We start from the raw sequence: 18,975 nt of genomic DNA, 5'->3' as shown, positions 1-18,975 counted from the left end.
TGTGCTAGGAATCCCTGCTCAGTGGAGTTTACCATGAGATTAGTGGGAGAGAAATTATAATCTCAAAAACATGGAGAAAGTTTTAAGGGCAAGGAGAAAATGATGCTGTGACCTGGTGAGCAAGACTCAAGGGGACCTTTCTACAACTGAGATTGGAGGATGTATAGGAGTTAAATAGGTAAAGAGAAAAAGGAAGAGCATCTTTGATAGAGTATCTGGGACTGAAGGAAGATTGGGGTGGTTGGAGCAGAGAGAGACACACACAGAGATTAGAGGGTCTGGGATTTACTTTAAGAGCAATGGGACCCCCCCCCCCCCCCCCCCCCCCCCCCCCCCCCGGTCTAAGAGGATAAGGCAGGGATTCCTGGGATAGTGTTCACAGGACCACCTTGGGCTTTAGAGAGACCACTGAAGGATGCTTCTGAAAGACATGGGTGGGAAAGTAGCGAAGCCATTCGAATTGCCTCTTTCTTCTTCAAGAGATTTCTACATTTATTTTCTTTCTTTTTTTTTTTTTTTAAGATTTTATTTATTTATTCATGAGAGACACAGAGATAGGCAGAGGGAAAAGCAGGCTCCATGCAGGGAGCCCTTTGCGGGACTCGATCCCAGGACTCCAGGATCACGCCCTGGGCCAGAGGCAGACACTTAACTGCTGAGCCACCCAGGCATCCCAGTTTTCTTTATTTCTTAAGTAATCTCTATGCCTAACGTGGGGTTTGAACTCAAGACCCTGAGACCAAAAGTCACATGTTCTACCAACTGAGCCGGCCAGGTGCCCCAGATGTTGGCATTTTCTGATGTTTGTCTTCTTAAGGGAAAATTAAGAATGACCGTCAGAGTCTTGAATATGTCAATTCCCAAGAGAGACTAAAATGTAATGGCCTTGCCACTGAGTTCAGTTAAGAACTATCAGTGTGCTAACAATCTCCAACAAAAGCATGAGCAACTCAGATGCTTGTCGAGAGAACTGCCTGCTTGGACTTGTGATGTTTCTGTGCCATTAGATGCAGTGAGCAAGGCTATTTTCCCTAGACTCCCCCCTACCCCCCGCCATAATTGAGTTAATTTATGCTCCTTGTAGAAAACCAGAAAGATTATGAAACAGGTGATTAGGTGAGGTCTTTATGAGCAGTCGTCTTGGGGTAATAGAGCATCTCTGGGATTTCCTTGTACAGTTGTTGGGGTGGGAAGTGTGGCAAAACCAGAAGAACAAGTTGACAGTGTCATAGTTTGAGGCTCATAGAACTGTGTTGCTTGCTAAGTGTGGTTGATTGTTAGAATGGATGCTCTTGAGTGAACTGTTTTAGAAGGTTAGCCAGACAGTCTGGCTTCAGGTTGCTATTCTTTTGATAATGATGTTCTAACTGTGCAAAGCTACATCTTGCATGGAATTAGAAGGCCATGTGTTAAGGTTGAGAGAAAAGACGGGACCTGAAGTGGTGGCAGGGAAGTGGAAGTATTGAGGCTGGTGTTCTTAGAAACAAAAGTACCAGCTGGGGACAGATTCTGCATACTTGTGGATGCTGGCAAACGCGATGCAGGACTTTTTAGTTAAGAGGAATGTCAGACCATGGGCTTATTGCCCCTCCCCTCGTTTTCTAGGCTGTATTTGTGACCTCTTTTTGTCTGATGAAAATGTAGGTTAGTCTTTTAGAAGACAAAGGAACTTACTCTAATTGAATACCTGCAGGTAGCCTTAGGAAGTGACTGGGAATCCTCTGGAACCCTCTAGGGTGGCAGAGGAAAGAGCCCTTGCAGCTTCTCAGTGCGCTGCACCCACTTTCTTTTGATCCTCAGAAAGGTAACCCTGTGTCTCGGGCAAGTTTGTCAGGGGCTTTGCCTTCTTGTTTCCTGGTTCCTTATATGAAAGGACTGAAGGCTTAATATCTGAGTTAGACCAGTGTTTGAGATAGAATGTGTTGACATTGGACAATAACCTGCAAGTGGGCTTGAGGTAGGAGTTTTGGGGAAGGTTTGAAACTGTTGCATTTTGAGGTTGCTTGGCCTCAAAGATAGCTAGCTGCAGCTGGGGATTGAGGGGCGGTAGGGGCAGTTGGGGAGAGGGTAGAGGCAGCGTGGGGTTGATAAAGTCTCCACTTGTTGAAGGTTGAATCTTTCATTTCAGCCTTTCCTCCTGCAGCTTTGTCTCCAGACATGGTACTACCTGACCCATCATACTGATCAGATCTTTTGATTGGAATCTTTAAGTTTAATTTGGTTTAAATGAGGTGATGCCTTTAAGTCCGCTTTAAAAAATACTGCTGTGCTATTGTGGCCAAGCAGTCCTCACCCAAGGCTTCCTGCTGTTTGCTGAGTGAGAAGTGAGCCCCTGTACCTATTCCCAGGCAGCAGGTCCCTGCAGTGGTGTCTTAGACCCCTGGATTTGCCTTAGGTTGGGTGGGTGTAAGTTCCGCTTGCCACTTCTTGTGATGTGACCTTGCTGACTGAACCTTATTCTCTGTTTCCGGTTTCTAAAAAGGAGATAATGTCTTCCTTGAACAACTGAGTTGGAATGTGATAATAAATGCAAGTGGCTTAGCACAGGACCTAGTGTATATACAGTTCAGTGAGTGCTGTTACAATGAGAATGGATGAGGCAGAGCACAAAGGCACTGCTTTGCTTCGGGTGTGGAGCACCTCCACACTTTCAGGACAAACTGTCACGGCTTTGTGCCCCTTGGAGCCGTAGCCTGTCCCCATGTTCCAAATGGAAGAAGCCAAAGTCCCCTACAGAGGGTGACACTTTCTAGGGCCACTTTGCTGATTATTCTACAACGGAGAGTGGGTTCCAGCCTTTATGAGTTCAGATTTTGTATGTTTTTTCCACTAGCCTAGGCGGGACCCTAGTGATACAGAATAGCTTAGTTTGTGGGGCCCCACCAGGGGGAAAGGAGGTAGCCCCTTTTCTGTCTTTGCTAAATCTCATGTTCTCACTTTCAGGAATAGTGCCTCCATCTGTGGGATAGGAAGATGTTTGCCAGGCAGATCTGTCCTCCGGGGTCTTGCCTTTAAGAGGCTACTTGCACTTCTGGCTTTATCACAAGTAGTCTCTGGCCAGGGATGGGAAATGGGTTGCCTCCTGATGGTGCTTGTAGTGGCAAATGGGAGAGTCCAGGACTGAATCCTAGTCTCCTTCCAGACTTACAGCTCTTAACCTGGCTTGGGAATTTGATAGATCTGGCTTTGCTGAGTAGTTTACTGCTTTTCAGCCTTGGGTGAGTTGCCTGGTTACCAGGCCTCAGCTCTCCTATCTGTAGGCAGGGAATATATCTTTGATCTCATAGGATGGCTGTGAGGACAAATGGGAAATGTTCGCAAGTAAAAAGTATCTTAGCTCCTGACTCCATTCACCTCTAAGACAAAATTGACCCCCAGATGACAACTACATGATGAGCCCCATAAGATCTTACATGTCAGTTATCACACACAATGAAACACTCAGATTGAGGAGTTAGATTTTCTTTATAACAAAATCCTACCACAGCCTAACAATTTTGAGGTTTTTAGAACTCATTGTAAGGAGCTTTCATCTAAAAAGGTCATCAGGGATCCCTGGGTGGCGCAGCGGTTTGGCGCCTGCCTTTGGCCCAGGGCGCGATCCTGGAGACCCGGGATCGAATCCCACGTCGGGCTCCCGGTGCATGGAGCCTGCTTCTCCCTCTGCCTGTGTCTCTGCCTCTCTCTCTCTCTCTCTGACTATCATAAATAAAAATTAAAAAATAAAATAAAATAAAAAGGTCATCAAATTATTTGGAAGGGAATTGGAAAAAAAAAAAAAAAAGAAAGAAACCCTGTGGTTTTAAACCTGCATATAATCCCAGCATAACGTTTCCTCTAATCCCAGTTATTCTGTGTAATTAGCCTTTGAGTCAGTGGCTTTTAAATTGTATTCCACACATTCTTACCTTGGAGGCAGCTGCTCAACATAACCTTGGAGGTGGACAGGTTTCAGGTCAGTATTCTCTTCACTTGAGATTCTAGCTGGTGGATTTCTGTGGTGGTGATAAGAGGTTTTTAGTTTTCTTGTGTGTTTTGGGCAAGTTTACTCAGCAAGTTCTGAAAACTTTGCCACTGCAACCTTATTCACATCCACAGAGAAAACACATTTTTCCCAACTGCTCAATGATTTGGGGAAAGTAGGAGTGTAGCAAACTGAATTCTTGGTTTGAAGGCATTGGTTGAATTGGTCAAGCCATTCCAGACCTGTAATATTCTCAGGTTTGTGTATCATTGACAGTTCAAATGATTGAACTTCATTTTTTGTTGTCTCCTGTGTTATTCTGTGCATGTAAAGGGTTTGTACCTGCCCCTTCAATGGCCCTGTTTTTTTCAGAGGATTCTGAATCCATGCCCTCCCTGGGATTCTCTTATATGCACTGGAACCCTGGGTGATTTCCAAGTTTGATTAGTGTTTTCCTTAACACTTTTGTTTTTTGTTTCATTAACTGACCTTAACAGTTTGTATGTGGGTCATCTTTCTCTTGTTTCCCCCTTCCCAAACTTTGCAATTTCCTTTGTTGATGTTTGTCTCTGCTGAAGTCTGGGGAGGAGGTGGGAACCTAGGTGTCAATGGTAGGAGTTGCCTGGTCTGCTTTTGAAGTTTTCTTGGGCAAAGATACTAAGGTACCAAGTCTGGGTGGAAATGAAATTGCAGACTTGTAGTCAGTTTATATTTGTCAGAGCATTAGAAATGTAACTATGTTTGATACTTGGGCCCTAGACAAGTCTAGGATTCACCTGGGACTAGCTTGCTTCTGTATGCTGTTTTACTGAACGCAGCACAAATTTCAGGATGAGTGGAGCAGCTCTTGATGTTATAAACTGGAAACTGAGGCCTGAGAGGAGGAGTGGCTTGCCTCTGGTTTAATTTGCAGAAGGAAGGAGAGCATAGCTCTTTGTTCTCTCCTGGAGCTTCCTTGGTCTGATCTCTGTCATCCTTTTTTTTTTTTTTTCCTTTTAAAGATTTTACTTCTAAGTAATCTCTGTACCCAATGTGGGAATTGAATTTACAACCCTGAGATCAAAAGTTGCATGCTTTATCACCTGAACCTGCTAGGCGCTCCATGTCCTTATTTCTTTATGGCTTGGTCAGTTATTAATTAATTACTTCATTCATAATTTTAAAATTTAAATTCAATTTAATTAACACATTGTGCATTTTTTTTTTACATTGTGCATTTTTTAATAAAGATTTTATTACCAAAAAAAAAAGATTTTACTAGAGAGAGCACGCACATGCACGCACAAGCAGGCTTCTGCTGAGCAGAGAGCCCAACCTGGGGGTCTGTTCCAGGGCCCTAGGATCATGACCTGAGCCAAAGGCAGATGCTTAACCAACTGAGTCACCCAGGTGCCCCATGTAGTGTATTGTTAGTTTCAGAGGTCAAATTTAGAGATTCATCAGTTGCATATAACACACATTGTTCATTTCATCAAGTGCCCTACTTCATGCCCATCACTCATTTACCCCATTCCCCCAACCACCTCCCCTCCTGCAACCCTATAGTTTGTTTCCTATAGTTAAGAGTCCCTTATGGTTTGGCTCCCTCTTTCCATCTTATTTTATTTTTACTTCCCTTTCTCTATGTTCATCAGTTTTGTTTCTTAAATTCCATGTATGAGTAATCATAAGGTATTTGTCTTTATCTGAGTGACTTATTTCACTTAGCATAGTACCCTCTAGTTCCATCCACTGGTTTGGTCAGTTCTGTTTTGTACTAGGTCCCTCCTCAATTAGGAGGGCCATTGGCAGGTTTCCTTCCTTAAGGCCTCATCATTTTTTTTAAGTTTTTATTTTAATTCCATTAATACAATATTTTTAAAAGATTTTATTTATTTATTCATGAGAGACACACCCAAAGAGAGGCAGAGAAAAAAAAAAAGAGAGAGGCAGAGAGACATAGGCAGAGGGAGAAGCAGGCTCCCTGCAAGGAACCTGATATGGGACTTGATCCCTGATCCTGGAATCACGCCCTGAGCCAAAGGCAGGTGCTCAACTGATGAGCCACCCAGGTGTCCCTAGTTAATACGATGTTCTGTTAATTTCAGGTATATGATATAGTAATTCAACAATTCCATGTATCACCTGGTGCTCATCAGGACAAGTGTACTTCTTAATCCCCAAAAAGCCTCTTTTTTTTTTTTTTTTTTTGAGCCTGAAGTCATCAAGGTATCTGTAGTGTAGGGATGGGACAGGACATAGGGAGGAAGAACTAAGGACTGCTGGAATCTCAGGGCTGCCTTTAAAAAAACAAAAACAAAACTAGCAGTGTTTCCTGTTTTGGAATCAAGTGGGTGATGGCTTTCAATTTTGAGAGCATGAAACTCCTTTTCCTGTCTATTAAGAAAAAAGTAATGGCACTTATTTGCAGAAATCCTTCAGGTGACTTGGTGACCATTTCAAGGTCAAAGCAAGCAACTGTGAAAGTAAGGTGGAATGGGCTAAATGTCAGTTGCTGGGCTTCAGTGGTTGACTGCTAGTCCAGGGAGAGGGGTGGAGCATTAACAGCCAGTTAAGGGTGCTAGATGATTCTAGAACAGTACAATCTGGTACTGGAGTAGTCTTTAAATTGTATCACAGAAGTGGTTAGAGAGATTGAACATGTTTTGTTTGGAAGAGAGAAGTTTGGGGGTGGGGGCCATGAGGGATTCCAGGAGGCCCATTGGTGAGTCACTATCTGACAGAGGCCTTTTCTACTCCTGGTCCAGTAGGCACCCACTCAGCTCCTCAGGGAATATGGATGGGGTTCTTCTTTTCAGAGAGAATATCAGGTGACCCTACCACAAAAGGCAGTGAAAGTGGACAGATCTTCACCTGGGGAAGGGGCTTAGCATTGGGTGAGCTTTTCAGACATGCACCCATTTTTTGTGGAGGTTAAGATGATGGGAGAGCTTGTCTACTCTGTTGCCTTGTTTTATGGCTTAAGGAAAAAGGAAACTTAATTTGGATAGAAAAGTTAGGGTAAGTTTGGTCTGTTTAACCAGCCTTCTGAGTTTATGAACTACTGTTGGCCTTTTTTTTTTTTTTTTTTTTTTAAGTTAACCCACTGATATTTAAGAGCCTAAGCTGCTCTGGAAGGTGCCCCATGTAGTGAAATGCAGTGTAAGCTTCTTATCAACACATGGTGGAATGAACAGAGCAGGAGATATATTGCTGGCTGTGAGATTCTCTAGACCTTCCTAGCAGGCTAGCTGGGATGGGTGACAGGGATGCAGAGATGTCTTTGCAGCCAGGTGGTTCTAGCCCCAGGCTGTGAGTAACCCTTACTATACTCCAATGTGCTGTGCAAATGTAATTTTTTTTATATGCCATGATGTGAACAAAATGGGGCATCTGATCTATCACTCTCCACTCTCCAGCACACTCTTCTGAGAAGGGGCTGTTTTCTTGATCTTGGGAGGTCTATAGTTCTTGTGGGAAAGGTTGGTGATGTTGGACTAGACCATTTATAAGGGGTATTTCCTTGCAGTGGAGCATCAAGGATGGATGGAGTTGACAGATAACCCTCCCATACCTCAGGGTTTCATGGAAAGTCATAGCGGGAAATAAGGTTAAAAAATTTTTTTCAGGTCATTCCAGTTATTATGACCTTAAATGGAAGACTGTTTACACTTCATCTGAGAAGCATGGAGAGCCCTCAGAGATTTGTGAAGAGGAGAGTGTTCACTTTAATTGAGCAGGGAAGCCAGTTAGGAAAAAGGGACATTGATAAAAGGCCTGAGCTAATACGGCCTTGAATTTGCCTGGTGTGGAATAAAAAGCAGGAACAGGTGCTAGAGACACTGTGCAAGGAGACTGGGTGGGGATTAGCTGTATACTAGGGGCTAAGGACAAATCATCCGTATATTCAGAAACTGGGGTCCCTTCCCTGCTTTGCCTGTACTGTACCCCTGGGATCTGGTGATGGCCCTTTCCTGCCCTCGGGTTTTACGGCCACATAAGAGAGATAGAATAGGGTGCCCTGAGAGAGAGGGAAGAGTGAGTAGGAGCATGTCTGAAAGGTGCAGCAGAGTGAGGACTGGAAGTTGACACAGGCTCTACATTTGTGGGTCTTTGGTTTTAGGGGTGCTGAATGTGAGCAAAGAGGAGTTGAACTGGGTCCTGGAGAAGGTGGTCTGAGGTAATGTCTACTGCCTGGGAGAAGGTGGACGTTTGTGAGACAGCCTAGCCTGTGGTGCTGGATGGCTCCTCTTTGTTTTACCTGGCTGGGAGGGAGGATACATACAGTGGGCTGAGGTCTGAATGCCCCCTGCGACTTTTAGAAGTCTCGTGATTGTAAGGGGTATGTCTGTGAATCTGCCAGATTGCAGCCACCACAATTGGGGGGAAGCTGCAGAACTTTATCTGTTCTTATGCCTCCTCTTCCCAAACTAATAGTGCTTTGTGTTAGAAGAAAAAAAAAAAAAAAAAAGTGAAAGAATAAACTAAGAGTGACCATACACATCTCCTCTGTTTCAAGAGTGAGGTGGGGATGGAGGGAAATTAGATGGACACAGCCTGTGGAACTGTAGCAATTAGAGGGACTAGAAAGAGATTTGATGTGATTTCAGTGTCCTAAGACCTGGTTGGTAACCTGCATTTTCTAGATTCTGAGGATTTTCCAACTTGAGATTTTGGATACTTTTCTGGAAAGACACAGAGTGATTAAAGCTCTTCTCTGAAACATTCACATGAATTATTCCAACAGCTGCTCCTTTCTGGTTTGAGAAAGTTTCCTTGTTTCATGCATTGCTGAAATGTTTTCATATCATGGCTCTTTTGGCAGAGTCCAGGGGAGAAGACAGGTGGGTGTCCAACAGAGTAACACCACCAGTGTTGAGAGGGGGAAAGGCTCATAGTTGCAGGAAGGAAAGGGGCCTTGGGGATTTGGCACTTGAAAAAAAATGACTTGAGTTCCAGAGTAGCACCTGGTAAGTGAGGAATCAGGCGAGGTAAATTAAGGCAGCAGCGTGGTGCCCCATATACAGAGCTAGGAGGGCTGGCATGTGTCCTGGCCCCTGCCCATCCTAGGAAGCCCTCCTTGTAAGGCCTGGCTGTTCCTGAGCCCTGTATCTTCTGCTGTCTTCTCACTGCTATGTCAGTGGCCAGGAGACCAGTTTTATTTCTACTAGTTTGTGTCTGCTCTGTTTATTGCCTCATACTTGTGAGCCTTGTGCTGTTCTCATGGAAAATCTGCATGTGTGCAGATTTCTCTCTGTGGGGGACTCTGGTTTGCGTCTGTGGTGTGCTAGAGTGTGGTTGGTGTGTGTACATCTTACTAGAAATGAAGATGAAAATTGGTCATGGTTTGTGACCCCGGCTGGCAGTATTGATCAAGTCCTTTAAGCCCCTTCCTTTGGCTTGTACCTTGGCAGGTAAGGACTCAGAAATATGTGCTTCAACACCTCTGAGGTGTTTTGTGCCTTTTAAAGAAAGGATGCACATGAGTAATTGAATTTGCTGCATGGTCCACAGGATACAGCTTGCATAGTTGATGCTCACTCCTCCATGAAGTTTCCAGCAACTCAGGAAAGGGTTAAGTTAGTGTGCTTTTAGGAGAGGAATTGTGGGTGTGCTGATCTTTGCTCTAGGAAATTTTCCCAGAGCCTTGGGAAGGATCCAGCCTCAGGATGGTTTCAAAGTCAGACTGTCCCTAATGGTACAGTGGTTCAGATTTTAGCCTGGGAGATAGCTGACCTGGGTTTGGATCCCTATTTGACTTCTTGGCCCTCTAACCCTAGCCAATCACGTTGACTTCTCCCAGTGTCCATTTTCTCACTTGTCAAGTGGCAGTCCCTTGTGAGAAGTGTGGGTAACATTGGAAGTACCCCCATATGAAGTATAACATTGGCAGTACCCTGGGTGAAGTGGGTAGCATTAGCAGTACCTCATTCTGTGGTTATGAGGATTAAATGAAATCAGGCATGTAAAGTGCTGGCACCCCGCCTGATATCAAATAAAAAATTCAATAATTATTAGTCACTGTTATGCTTTTCTCTTCCTCTGTTAGTAACAAAATCTCTTGTCAAGATTTTTTTTTTTTAAGATTTTATTTGCTTATGAGAGACACACAGAGAGAGGCAGAGACACAGGCAGAGGGAGAAGCAGGCTCCATGCCGGGAGCCCAATGTGGGACTCGATCCCGGGCCTCCAGGATCACGCCCTGGGCGAAAGGCAGGCGCTAAACTAAACCACTGAGCCACGGGATCCCTCTTGTCAAGATATTAAAGATGATTCTTTCAATGTCCAAGAAGTTGTTGTCTGGGCTTTTCTGTAGCAGTTTGAAACTCTGTCACTTTCTCAATGAAGAGTCAGGCCCTTACCTTCCTGCCTCACTGATGCCTGAACACTCAGGAGGAGGCTTGGACCATGGGGACAACAGAGCCCCTGCCTTGGCAGTAGTGTCACTGTAGTCTTGGGGACAGATCTGCAGGGCCTGGGTCTTAGGCTGGATCTTAGTGCTGGATGTTTAGATAGGGCATGGGTTTGTGTGAGGCAGCTAGAGGCAGAGCACGGCAGTGGGGTGGGCCTTGGAGGAAGCAGGAAGGTCCCTTGTAAGGCTGGCTCAGTAAAGATGTAGGTGAGTGAATGCCACCGCCCTCATGGCCTTGCCCCTCTACCCTGTGCTGGCCTTGCAACCTCCCTTACAGGGAGGGCTGGTCGCCTGGGACCCTGGGTGACTTCCCACAGGATGTCTCCCTTGGGGTGGGATTGTCTTGGCAAGACTGCTTCAGAGACACTAGAGTGAAGTTGTTTGGACCTGGCCCCATGTAGGACAGTGTTTCTCTGGGATGTATGGTCTGTGTTTTCAACAATTGATGGTTTAGAACTGTGCCTTTGCCTGGAGGAAAAAGTGTGTTCCAGGCAAAGGCAGAGTGTGTGCCTACATGGTGGCCTAAGTGTATTGGTCCTGATTGTGCTGATTTTGGGTGTGTGTATGCATATATGCATGTATGTTTGTATGTCTCTGTGTGTTTGTGTGTGTACGGTGGCCCTGTATGTGCATATGTGCATGTCCACTGGCTCTACTTGCTAGAGTGGAGAGTGGAGCCTGACACGTGTAGTTACTCTGGCGTGTGCAAACGGAAGAAAGACAGTCCAGTCCACGCTGGACATGGACTCTGTGTAGCAGAGTCCTGCCTTGTGGGGCCTTCAGCTTATTTGGGTTAGTCTCAGGTACAGGCGAAGTCCCATTGAGGGCACAGTCTGAGCACGTGTGGCCCTTGCAGATTTCTTTACACTTTTTTTTTTTTTAAGATTTTATTTATTCATGAGAGACAGAGAGAGAGAGGCAGAGAGACAGGCAGAGGGAGAAGCAGGCTCCATGCAGGAAGCTCGATGTGGGACTCGATCCTGGGACTCCAGGATCACGCCCTGGGCGGAAGGCAGGCACCAAACCGCTGAGCCACCCAGGGATTCCCCCTACACTTTCTTCTTTTAAGGCAGTTTTTGTTACATTTACATTGTATCTTGTAACACTTCTACTGTTTTAGTACTAAGAGTTCTCCTTGATGCTGAGAAGTTTGACTGGAGGCAGAAGCAAATTGAGAGACTCTGGTCTCCTTGCCATTACACCCCAGAAGGCAGGCCCTTAACTCTTCTTAAAGCTTCTGTGCCGGCAGTTTGGCCTTGGCTACTTTGTTTCACTTGGAGCAGGGTTCGCCAGGCATCTGATCTTCAATGCAGTTTCCTTCCTGCTCCTTAGATGCTAGCTCTTGGGCCATGTCAGTAGAACTAACCAGCAGGGTTCTGTGTCTACCCCATCCTCCTCTTCGTCCCTCCTCTTCCCTCTCCCTGTGACACTCGTGTGAGGGTACATGATGGGAAGTGTCCATGCGGACACTGGTGAACTCTGATGACTGAAAGAAGCCAGCTGCAGCTCACCTTCACCTCCAACCTTTTTTTTTTTTTTTAAGATTTATTTATTCATGAGAGACAGAGAGGCAGAGACACAGGGAGAGGGAGAAGCAGGATCCATGCAGGGAGCCCAACGTGGGACTCTATCCCAGGTCTCCAGGATCACACCCTGGGCTGAAGACAACTCTAAACCGCTGAGCCACCGGGGCTGCCCCCTTCACCTCCATCTTGACCTCAGTTTACCCTGTAGGGCAGGGAGTGGTGAAGACAGTTGATGGTTCTGTGAACAGGAGCCCCTCCTGTTCCTGACATCCTCTGATCATACTTCTATTGTTGAATGTATTGTCAGGAAGATATGGCATCTGTTTACATCATTTCTCTTTTTTTTAACTTAATTTTAAAAATTATTTATTTTTTAAAAGATTTTATTTATTCATGAGAGACACAGAGAGAGAGGCAGATAGAGAAGCAGGCTTCTGGCAAGGAGCCCGATGCAGGACTCGATCCCAGATCTCGGGATCACACCCTGAGCCGAAGGCAGACACTCAACCGCTGAGCCACCCAAACGTCTTTTCTCTCTTTTTTAAAAAAGATTTATTTACTTGAGAGAGAGAATGAGGTAGGGGAGAGTCATACTCACTGCTGAGAGGCTCAATCCCACGATTCTGGGATCATGACCTGAGCCAAAGGCAGACACTGACTGAGCCACCCATGTGCCCCCATTTCTCAATTTGTTCTTAATGTTCTTACATGTAGTGTAAGCCACTATTTACTGATAGATGTTGCCATTGTTATAGTTTCTTATCCTTTTGCAGCATTTTAGTCCTGCAGTTTTTGTGATTGTTGTGGTACATTATCAGAGTTTGCAGCAGTGATGAAGCGTCTGGAGCCAGGAACCAGCTCGCTGGCTTGGACTTTGCTGCAAGGCCTCAGGACTCTTGGGCTGGCCATGTGGCTTTAGTCAGGGCCATCAGTACCACAGTGTGGTTGGTGGACAGTTCCAGCCACTTCTTACAAGTTACCAGATGAAAGTACCTGCCTGGCTCAGTCGGTAGAGGGTATGACTTTTGATATTGGGGAAGTGAGTTTGAGTCCCACTTTGAGTGTAGAGATTACATAGAAATCTTCTTTTTTTTTTTTTTTTTTTAAGATTTTATTTATTTATTCATGAGAGACACAGAGAGGGGGGGTGGGCAGAGACACAGACACAGGCAGAGAGAGAAGCAGGCTCCATGCAGGGAGCCTGATGTGGGACTCGTTCCTGGGTCTCCAGGATTATGCCCTGGGCTGAAGGCAGGCGCCAAACCGCTGAGCTACCCAGGGATCCCCCCAAGATTACATAGAAATCTTAACAAAGTTACCTGATGGATTATTTGGCCTGTGCCCTGATGGTCAAAGAAACTGAATTCTGCCACTTAGGGAAGCTTGGTTGGTCAGATGGTTATAGATTATTTTGTATTTAAAGACCTAGTGTCAGACTGCATTTCCAAAATTCTTCCAAGTGCACCTTCCTGTCTGAAACTCGAGGGCATCTGGAAGGTTTGTGGTTGGACACACCGACTGTGTTACCTGCCTGGGTACTCACTAGCCCCTCTGGATTTGGATTTAGGCAGATCTTTAAGGTTTGGGGAAAGGAAACTACCAGTTAAATAGACCGGAGTCACTGATTCTCAGTCTCTTATTGCCAGCTGGAAGATAGTACCCTTCTTGGGGATCAAGGTGGCATGAGGTTGCCTGAGGCTCCAGGTTCATCCAGCTATAATAGGATGGCTGGCGGGTACTTTCCTTGGCAGTGAGAAGGTGGCTGGAGGTGGAGTGGGGTTTAAAGGTAGAAGCTGGAGGTCCTCCCCCATTTATATTTCTTTGAGATTTCTGCCATCTTACCACTGCTGCTGACCAACCAAAATAGTTGTCTTGGACCTTTCAAAAAGAAGTTATGTGAACTACTGTAGGTAGATTTTGTTTAGATTTCAGGACTAAAGTTCTTTTCTTCTAGGCCCAGGTCTTTATTTGTATGTATACTTTGGAGCTGTCTTTAGAATGCTGCTCCCTCTAGGTGCTCTTGAATAACAACAAAAGCTTTCCCTTCTCCCATCCAAAGAAAGATACAGTTCTTTAAATATTGGCCAGTACTTGCAGAAGATTACCAGATTGTGGCAGTCTATCTGCTTATCCCCCTACCCCCCTATAAATTTGAGTATAGTTGACACATAATGTTACATTAGTTACAGGTGTACTAGTTGGAAGTACTGCCTCACCAGGACTGCCTGTTGTTGGAAGATGGCCTGTAGGGAAGTAAACTCAGCTCAGCCCATGGCCTTTATGCTGCTCCTTAGACTTAGTATAATTTACTGGTCTTTGCTCTGCTCATGAATATGCAGATCAGGGTTGGTGCCTGTGTTGTCACCAAATGAGAGTGAGTAGGTTACTGATTTAGGGGCTGTTCTTACAGCTTGGAGAAGGTGGTGGCTTTGCTCCTGTTCGCATGGTCATGCAGGCTCTAGGCCACCAAGACCTGGTTGAGGAAGCACTTGGTGCCTGTGGCTATGGCCTGGGATGCCTCAGTGATAATGGAAGATAACTGTCCACTGGTGAAAGGAGTCTTAACCTTTCTAAGAGGTTGCCTTTGTGATAAATAAGGTATTGCTTTAAAAAAAAAAAAAATCAAGAAAACTTGGCATAAGAATAGAATGGCTGGAGGTTTTATTTTGTGACATGAAGATAAACACAACCTGGCTGCCAGCTATAAAGTTAATACAGCTGATTGAGATGCTGTAAGACATGGAGGCAGCCTGGATGATGTGTTCTTGGGAACAAGGCTGGCTGCCATTAGGTTTTCTGTTGACTGCCTTATAGATGGAGGCGATGTCTTCTGCAGGTGGGACTTTCTGTGATCCTTACTCCCAAATTTTCCTGTTTTGACTGGTCCTGGAGACTCAGCACCACTCTTTAGTTATCTCAAGAGGATTCTTTGCATGTTTTGCAGTCACAGATCACACAGGGATATAATGTGTTTACAAAGGAGACTGACTGACTACCTGCTTGACCTAGCTAGGCAGGGAACCTAAAAAACAATCATTTTTGCTCCTCTTACTTTTAATCTCTCCTGGAGCAGCTGACCAAGAGACAATGCACTCTGGGCATTCCTATCTGAAATGATAGGCAATAAAATGCCCTCCCTCTTTGTGTTGGGTACCTCATGTTGGAGTCACTTGATGCTATTTTTCTAGACAGCATCCATGGATTTAGCCAGTGTGGTGAATCCCCTGGGCCTGGCTCTGCCTCACAAGATAGGTGGGCTTGATGCTTAAAACTTTAGGGGGGCGGGTACAGTGTTTCCTTTCCACTGACAGTGATTGGGCTAGTTGCATGGGTCTCCCTTGTATAGAGTTGGTTGTGTCAGGAGTTCAGGGCTTGCACCCCTGGAGGGCCTGTATAAGTGTTACCACATCTGGCCCAGGTGCTCCAGGGAATAGGTTTGAATTGGGCTGTGTCTTCTCTGGCTTCCATTTTATGAAATGTTTATTTCCAAGATGAGCTACTCATTTTTACCATTCACCCACCAGGCATTGCTTGATTTCCTTGGGTTTTGTCTGTGAGATGGGGCTGGGAGAGATACATCCCAGAGAGATGGGATGCAATGGGAAGTCAGAGCTGGGGTGAGATAGGCATACTTAAAGTCCATCTGAGACATAATGTTACTAGTGCTGCTTGCATTTTACCGTTCTAAGTTTTTCCAGTGCCATTTTGTGTAGTTTCTTTGGAGAGTGGAAGGAAGGATTGGTTAATAAGTGGAGGATGTCAGGGACTTAGCTGGTTTGGGAAGCAGTGTTCTAGAATCATACATTTGGTTGTGGGTACACAAGGTCTATGGGCTTTGTTCTATACACATTTTGGCTCCAAAGGGTTAAAATGATATATGTGGTTCTACCTTAAGAGAGGTTGTGCTGAATGAAATAACCTAGACACAAAAAGACAAATACCGTAGGATTCCACTTACATGAAGCCCCTAGAGTAGTCAGATTCAGAAAGTCAGTAGTCCAGAAAAAGTAGAATGACATGTGCTAGAGGCTGGGGTGGATGTAATGGTGAGTGTTTAATTGGGGACAAAGATTCAATTTTGCAAAGTGACAAAGTTCTGAAAATGGATGGTGTTGGTGTTGATAGTTGCACAACAGTGCGAATGGACTTAACCGTACACTTAATAGCTAAAACGGTCGACTTGATGTTACCTGTATTTTGTTACAGTGAAAACAATCAGAACCTTTCTGAATTCAGAAATATTCTGCATCTTTATGAGCATGTATTTTTTTCTTCCCAAGAGTTAGTTTAGGGAGAAAAGAACAAAGGCACTCACTCACATTTTGATGGCTTAACTTGTGCCAGATACTATGAGGTTTAAGAAAAAAAAAAAAGGATATGGATATGTGTGATTCTAGAACATTCATTGTAACATCATTTTGGGAATGTTGGAGCACAGGGATTCCGTAGGTGTTCTTTGGTCTCCTTAGGGGTAGGGCTTGGGTACACATTCTCCAGCTGTGTGGAGTGACACAGGACTCAGAGTCTTCAGGGGACTTAGGAGAGCAGAGTCCAGAAACAATCTGAGGTCTTTTCTGCTCCAGTAGAGCTCTCTACTTGGCTTAGAGCTTGAAGGTATTTCTTGTTTTCCTATGGCTATTTGTCAGCTGATTTCCTTAATATAGCTCATATTGGTGCACATACACAGAATGGGAGACACCAGTTCTCAGGTTCTTGTTATTAACAGAGATGTTATTTCCTCTTTTGTTCTTGTGACATTTTCTTCAGGATGTCCTTTAATAATGTAACACACCAAGCATCTTCAGTGCTAAAAACTACACTAACACTTCAGATGTTTTCCGAAGTCTCTAGATAGATATAGACATTTGATTCCTAAACATTTTAAATATGGGGGTTTATATGAAGTATTGAACTTCTGTGTGGACATTGGACAGGGCAACTGCCGGGGGGTGAGAGTGAAAACTCTAGATAGGAGTTGAAATATTTTGAGGAACAACATTAATCACACTATTCAAAGTAAAGCTAGTTGCTTCTGAGAGCCTTCCTGCACCAGGGCCTGTCACTTGGTCCTCAGGATAGTCATAAGGCCTGAGGGTCTGCCCAAGGGGTCGATGGCTCCTGCAGCTAGTCAATGATTCATCAGGAGGAAGTGCTAGAACATTCAGGATGGTTTGGTGGTATGAAAGGGAGGGATTCCTGGAATGCCCAGGAAAAGGGGGTATGGTGGAGTGAAGCCTTGGAGAGGAAAGGGATCTGTTGGAAAGGCTGTGCTGAGGGTTTAAGGATAGGATAAGAAAGGAGGAGGGGAGTATAGGGTGTGGGTGCCATGAGTGCAGGGGTAGCTCATGCTTCTCAGCAGTGACAGAGGAAATCTTTCCAGATGTAAGGCTGTAAAGGCCTCTAGAACCTCTGAATGCCATTCTCCGAGCTCTTTGCCTTTCTCCAAACAGCAGCGTAAGAGAGTGGGGAGAGCTTCCCCCCAGAGGTTGTGGTGGTGCTGTGGCCTTGCCTATCTCCATGTTACTTCTTCCTGGTGTTGACTTGCTATTCTAATTAAGGGTAGAGTTTATATTTATATTGCTTTGTTTTTGCCTCAGTTCCATGGTGGAAACATAGTGTGGTTGGGTATTTATAACTGATGGAGGATGCCATTTCCTCCTTCTGTTTCATTAGGCATTGGATAAAGAGATGAACAAGAGCTTTGCTTTTTCTCAAGAGTGTTTGGGGAAAAGAGCCTAATGGGATGCTGGATGTCAAATGTCAAGATCAGCTGTGCTAAGTGTTGAGGCTATAGTCCTCACTAATAGAGAAAGGAATGGGGGAGGGACTGGAAAGGGAGAGGATGCTTGAGTAACAGGTGCTTGAGTCTGAAGGATGAGTGGGAGGACAGAAGGGCTTTCCCAGTGGTGGGAACACTATGTGCAAAGGGCCAGTGGTAGAGGCTAGATGTGGTAGTATGAAGAATTGAGACAAGGCTAGTGTAGTTGCAGCCAGAAATGTGGTGTGCGTATATACATATATACATGCATGTCAGATGACTTCATAGAGTCACTGTAGGCCTAAAGCAAGCAGGGCCTCGAAGGTCAGGGTAAGACGTTAACAAGCATTGGGGGGCTTGAGGGGCTTTAGGAATGGCTACACTGGTAGGGTGTGGTGAATGGATGATCAGTCTCACAGTGAAGGCATAGCTTACCATGGCAAAGAGAAGAAAGGCAGGGGCAGATCAGGGGCCTGGAGGGCGTATACTGGTTGTTAACCTCAGTGGATGCCTACTAGGTTTGCCAGTGGAGATAGGCCAGTTCTGGTTGCCAAGGACGGGCTTGTGTAGCTGGCCTCACTGCTGGCTCCTTGGCCCTCATGGGACTGGTTCTTCACCTCTCTAGTATGCCAAGTCATGCTCTCCCCTACTCCATGGGGACATAGGGTTAATGAGGCTCCATGCTTTGGAGAGAGCAGATACTGCTTTGTGCCCTGGGGCTGATACAAAGCTGGAGCATCTCCTTGGTGTGCCTGTGTCCTGACTTTTTGTTGTGGTGTGCCACTCTGTCTGGGTCATCTCTGTCCCTTTGATACTCAGCACAGCCTGTCAGGGCTGCAGTTTCCTCCTGCTTTCAAGGATCAGGTAGTCCATGTTTTCAGCTTCTGGGGCTGTACTGTCTCTGTTGCTGTTACTCAGTTCTGCCTTATAGATGGAAGCAGCTGTGGACAGTACATACTTGGGTGGGTGTGGCTGTATTCCAGGAATACTGTTTGCCAGGACAGCGCAGGCAAGTTTGAAGACCCCGGATTAGAAAGTGGAATCGTTGGCCCAAATTAATCATTCCCTAGCCAGCCAGCACGTGGAGCAGTATGACCTCTGGGCTTGCTTGTGATGCTTTACTGTTGTCCAGCCTCAGTTTCTCCCTTTCTGATAGAGCTGACCAGGGAATTCCCTCATTGATAATTTGGTGGTGCAGTCGCTAAGACCTTTGCCAGGGAGGGGCTGGGTAACATTTTTTCTTCAGGAGCACTCAGTTTTCATGGACCAAGTATACTTTGTGAACTTAGAGGTGGGAGAAGGTGAAAGGATATTGTTAGATTCCATCCTGGAGTTT

The 18,975-nt window shown here is 45.3% G+C and overlaps 1 protein-coding gene and 1 long non-coding RNA gene across 5 annotated transcripts in view; one reads left to right on the top strand and one right to left on the bottom strand.

The window, feature by feature from the left end:
* GATAD2A (GATA zinc finger domain containing 2A) overlaps window positions 1-18,975 on the top strand; it is a 116,709-nt gene that overhangs the window by 24,225 nt on the left and 73,509 nt on the right. The window contains exon 1 of one of the 4 annotated variants that reach the window (XM_038566736.1): window positions 16,346-16,495. The exons of the other annotated variants lie outside the window; for them this stretch is intronic. The gene's annotated coding sequence lies outside the window, so the exon portion shown is untranslated. Of the gene's footprint in view, window positions 1-16,345; window positions 16,496-18,975 lie in introns of those variants that run through there. 4 annotated transcript variants of the gene reach the window in all.
* LOC119864708 lies at window positions 3,458-16,253 on the bottom strand. The gene is made up of 3 exons (XR_005374995.1): window positions 16,201-16,253; window positions 3,909-3,995; window positions 3,458-3,699 (listed from the first exon to the last, which is right to left on the bottom strand). It is a non-coding gene; the product is annotated as an uncharacterized LOC119864708 (long non-coding RNA).

Source organism: Canis lupus, chromosome 20 (genome assembly GCF_011100685.1).
Source record: "Canis lupus familiaris isolate Mischka breed German Shepherd chromosome 20, alternate assembly UU_Cfam_GSD_1.0, whole genome shotgun sequence".
In the NCBI taxonomy this organism is placed as follows: domain Eukaryota; kingdom Metazoa; phylum Chordata; class Mammalia; order Carnivora; family Canidae; genus Canis; species Canis lupus.
This window is presented reverse-complemented; position numbering and strand designations above follow the sequence as displayed.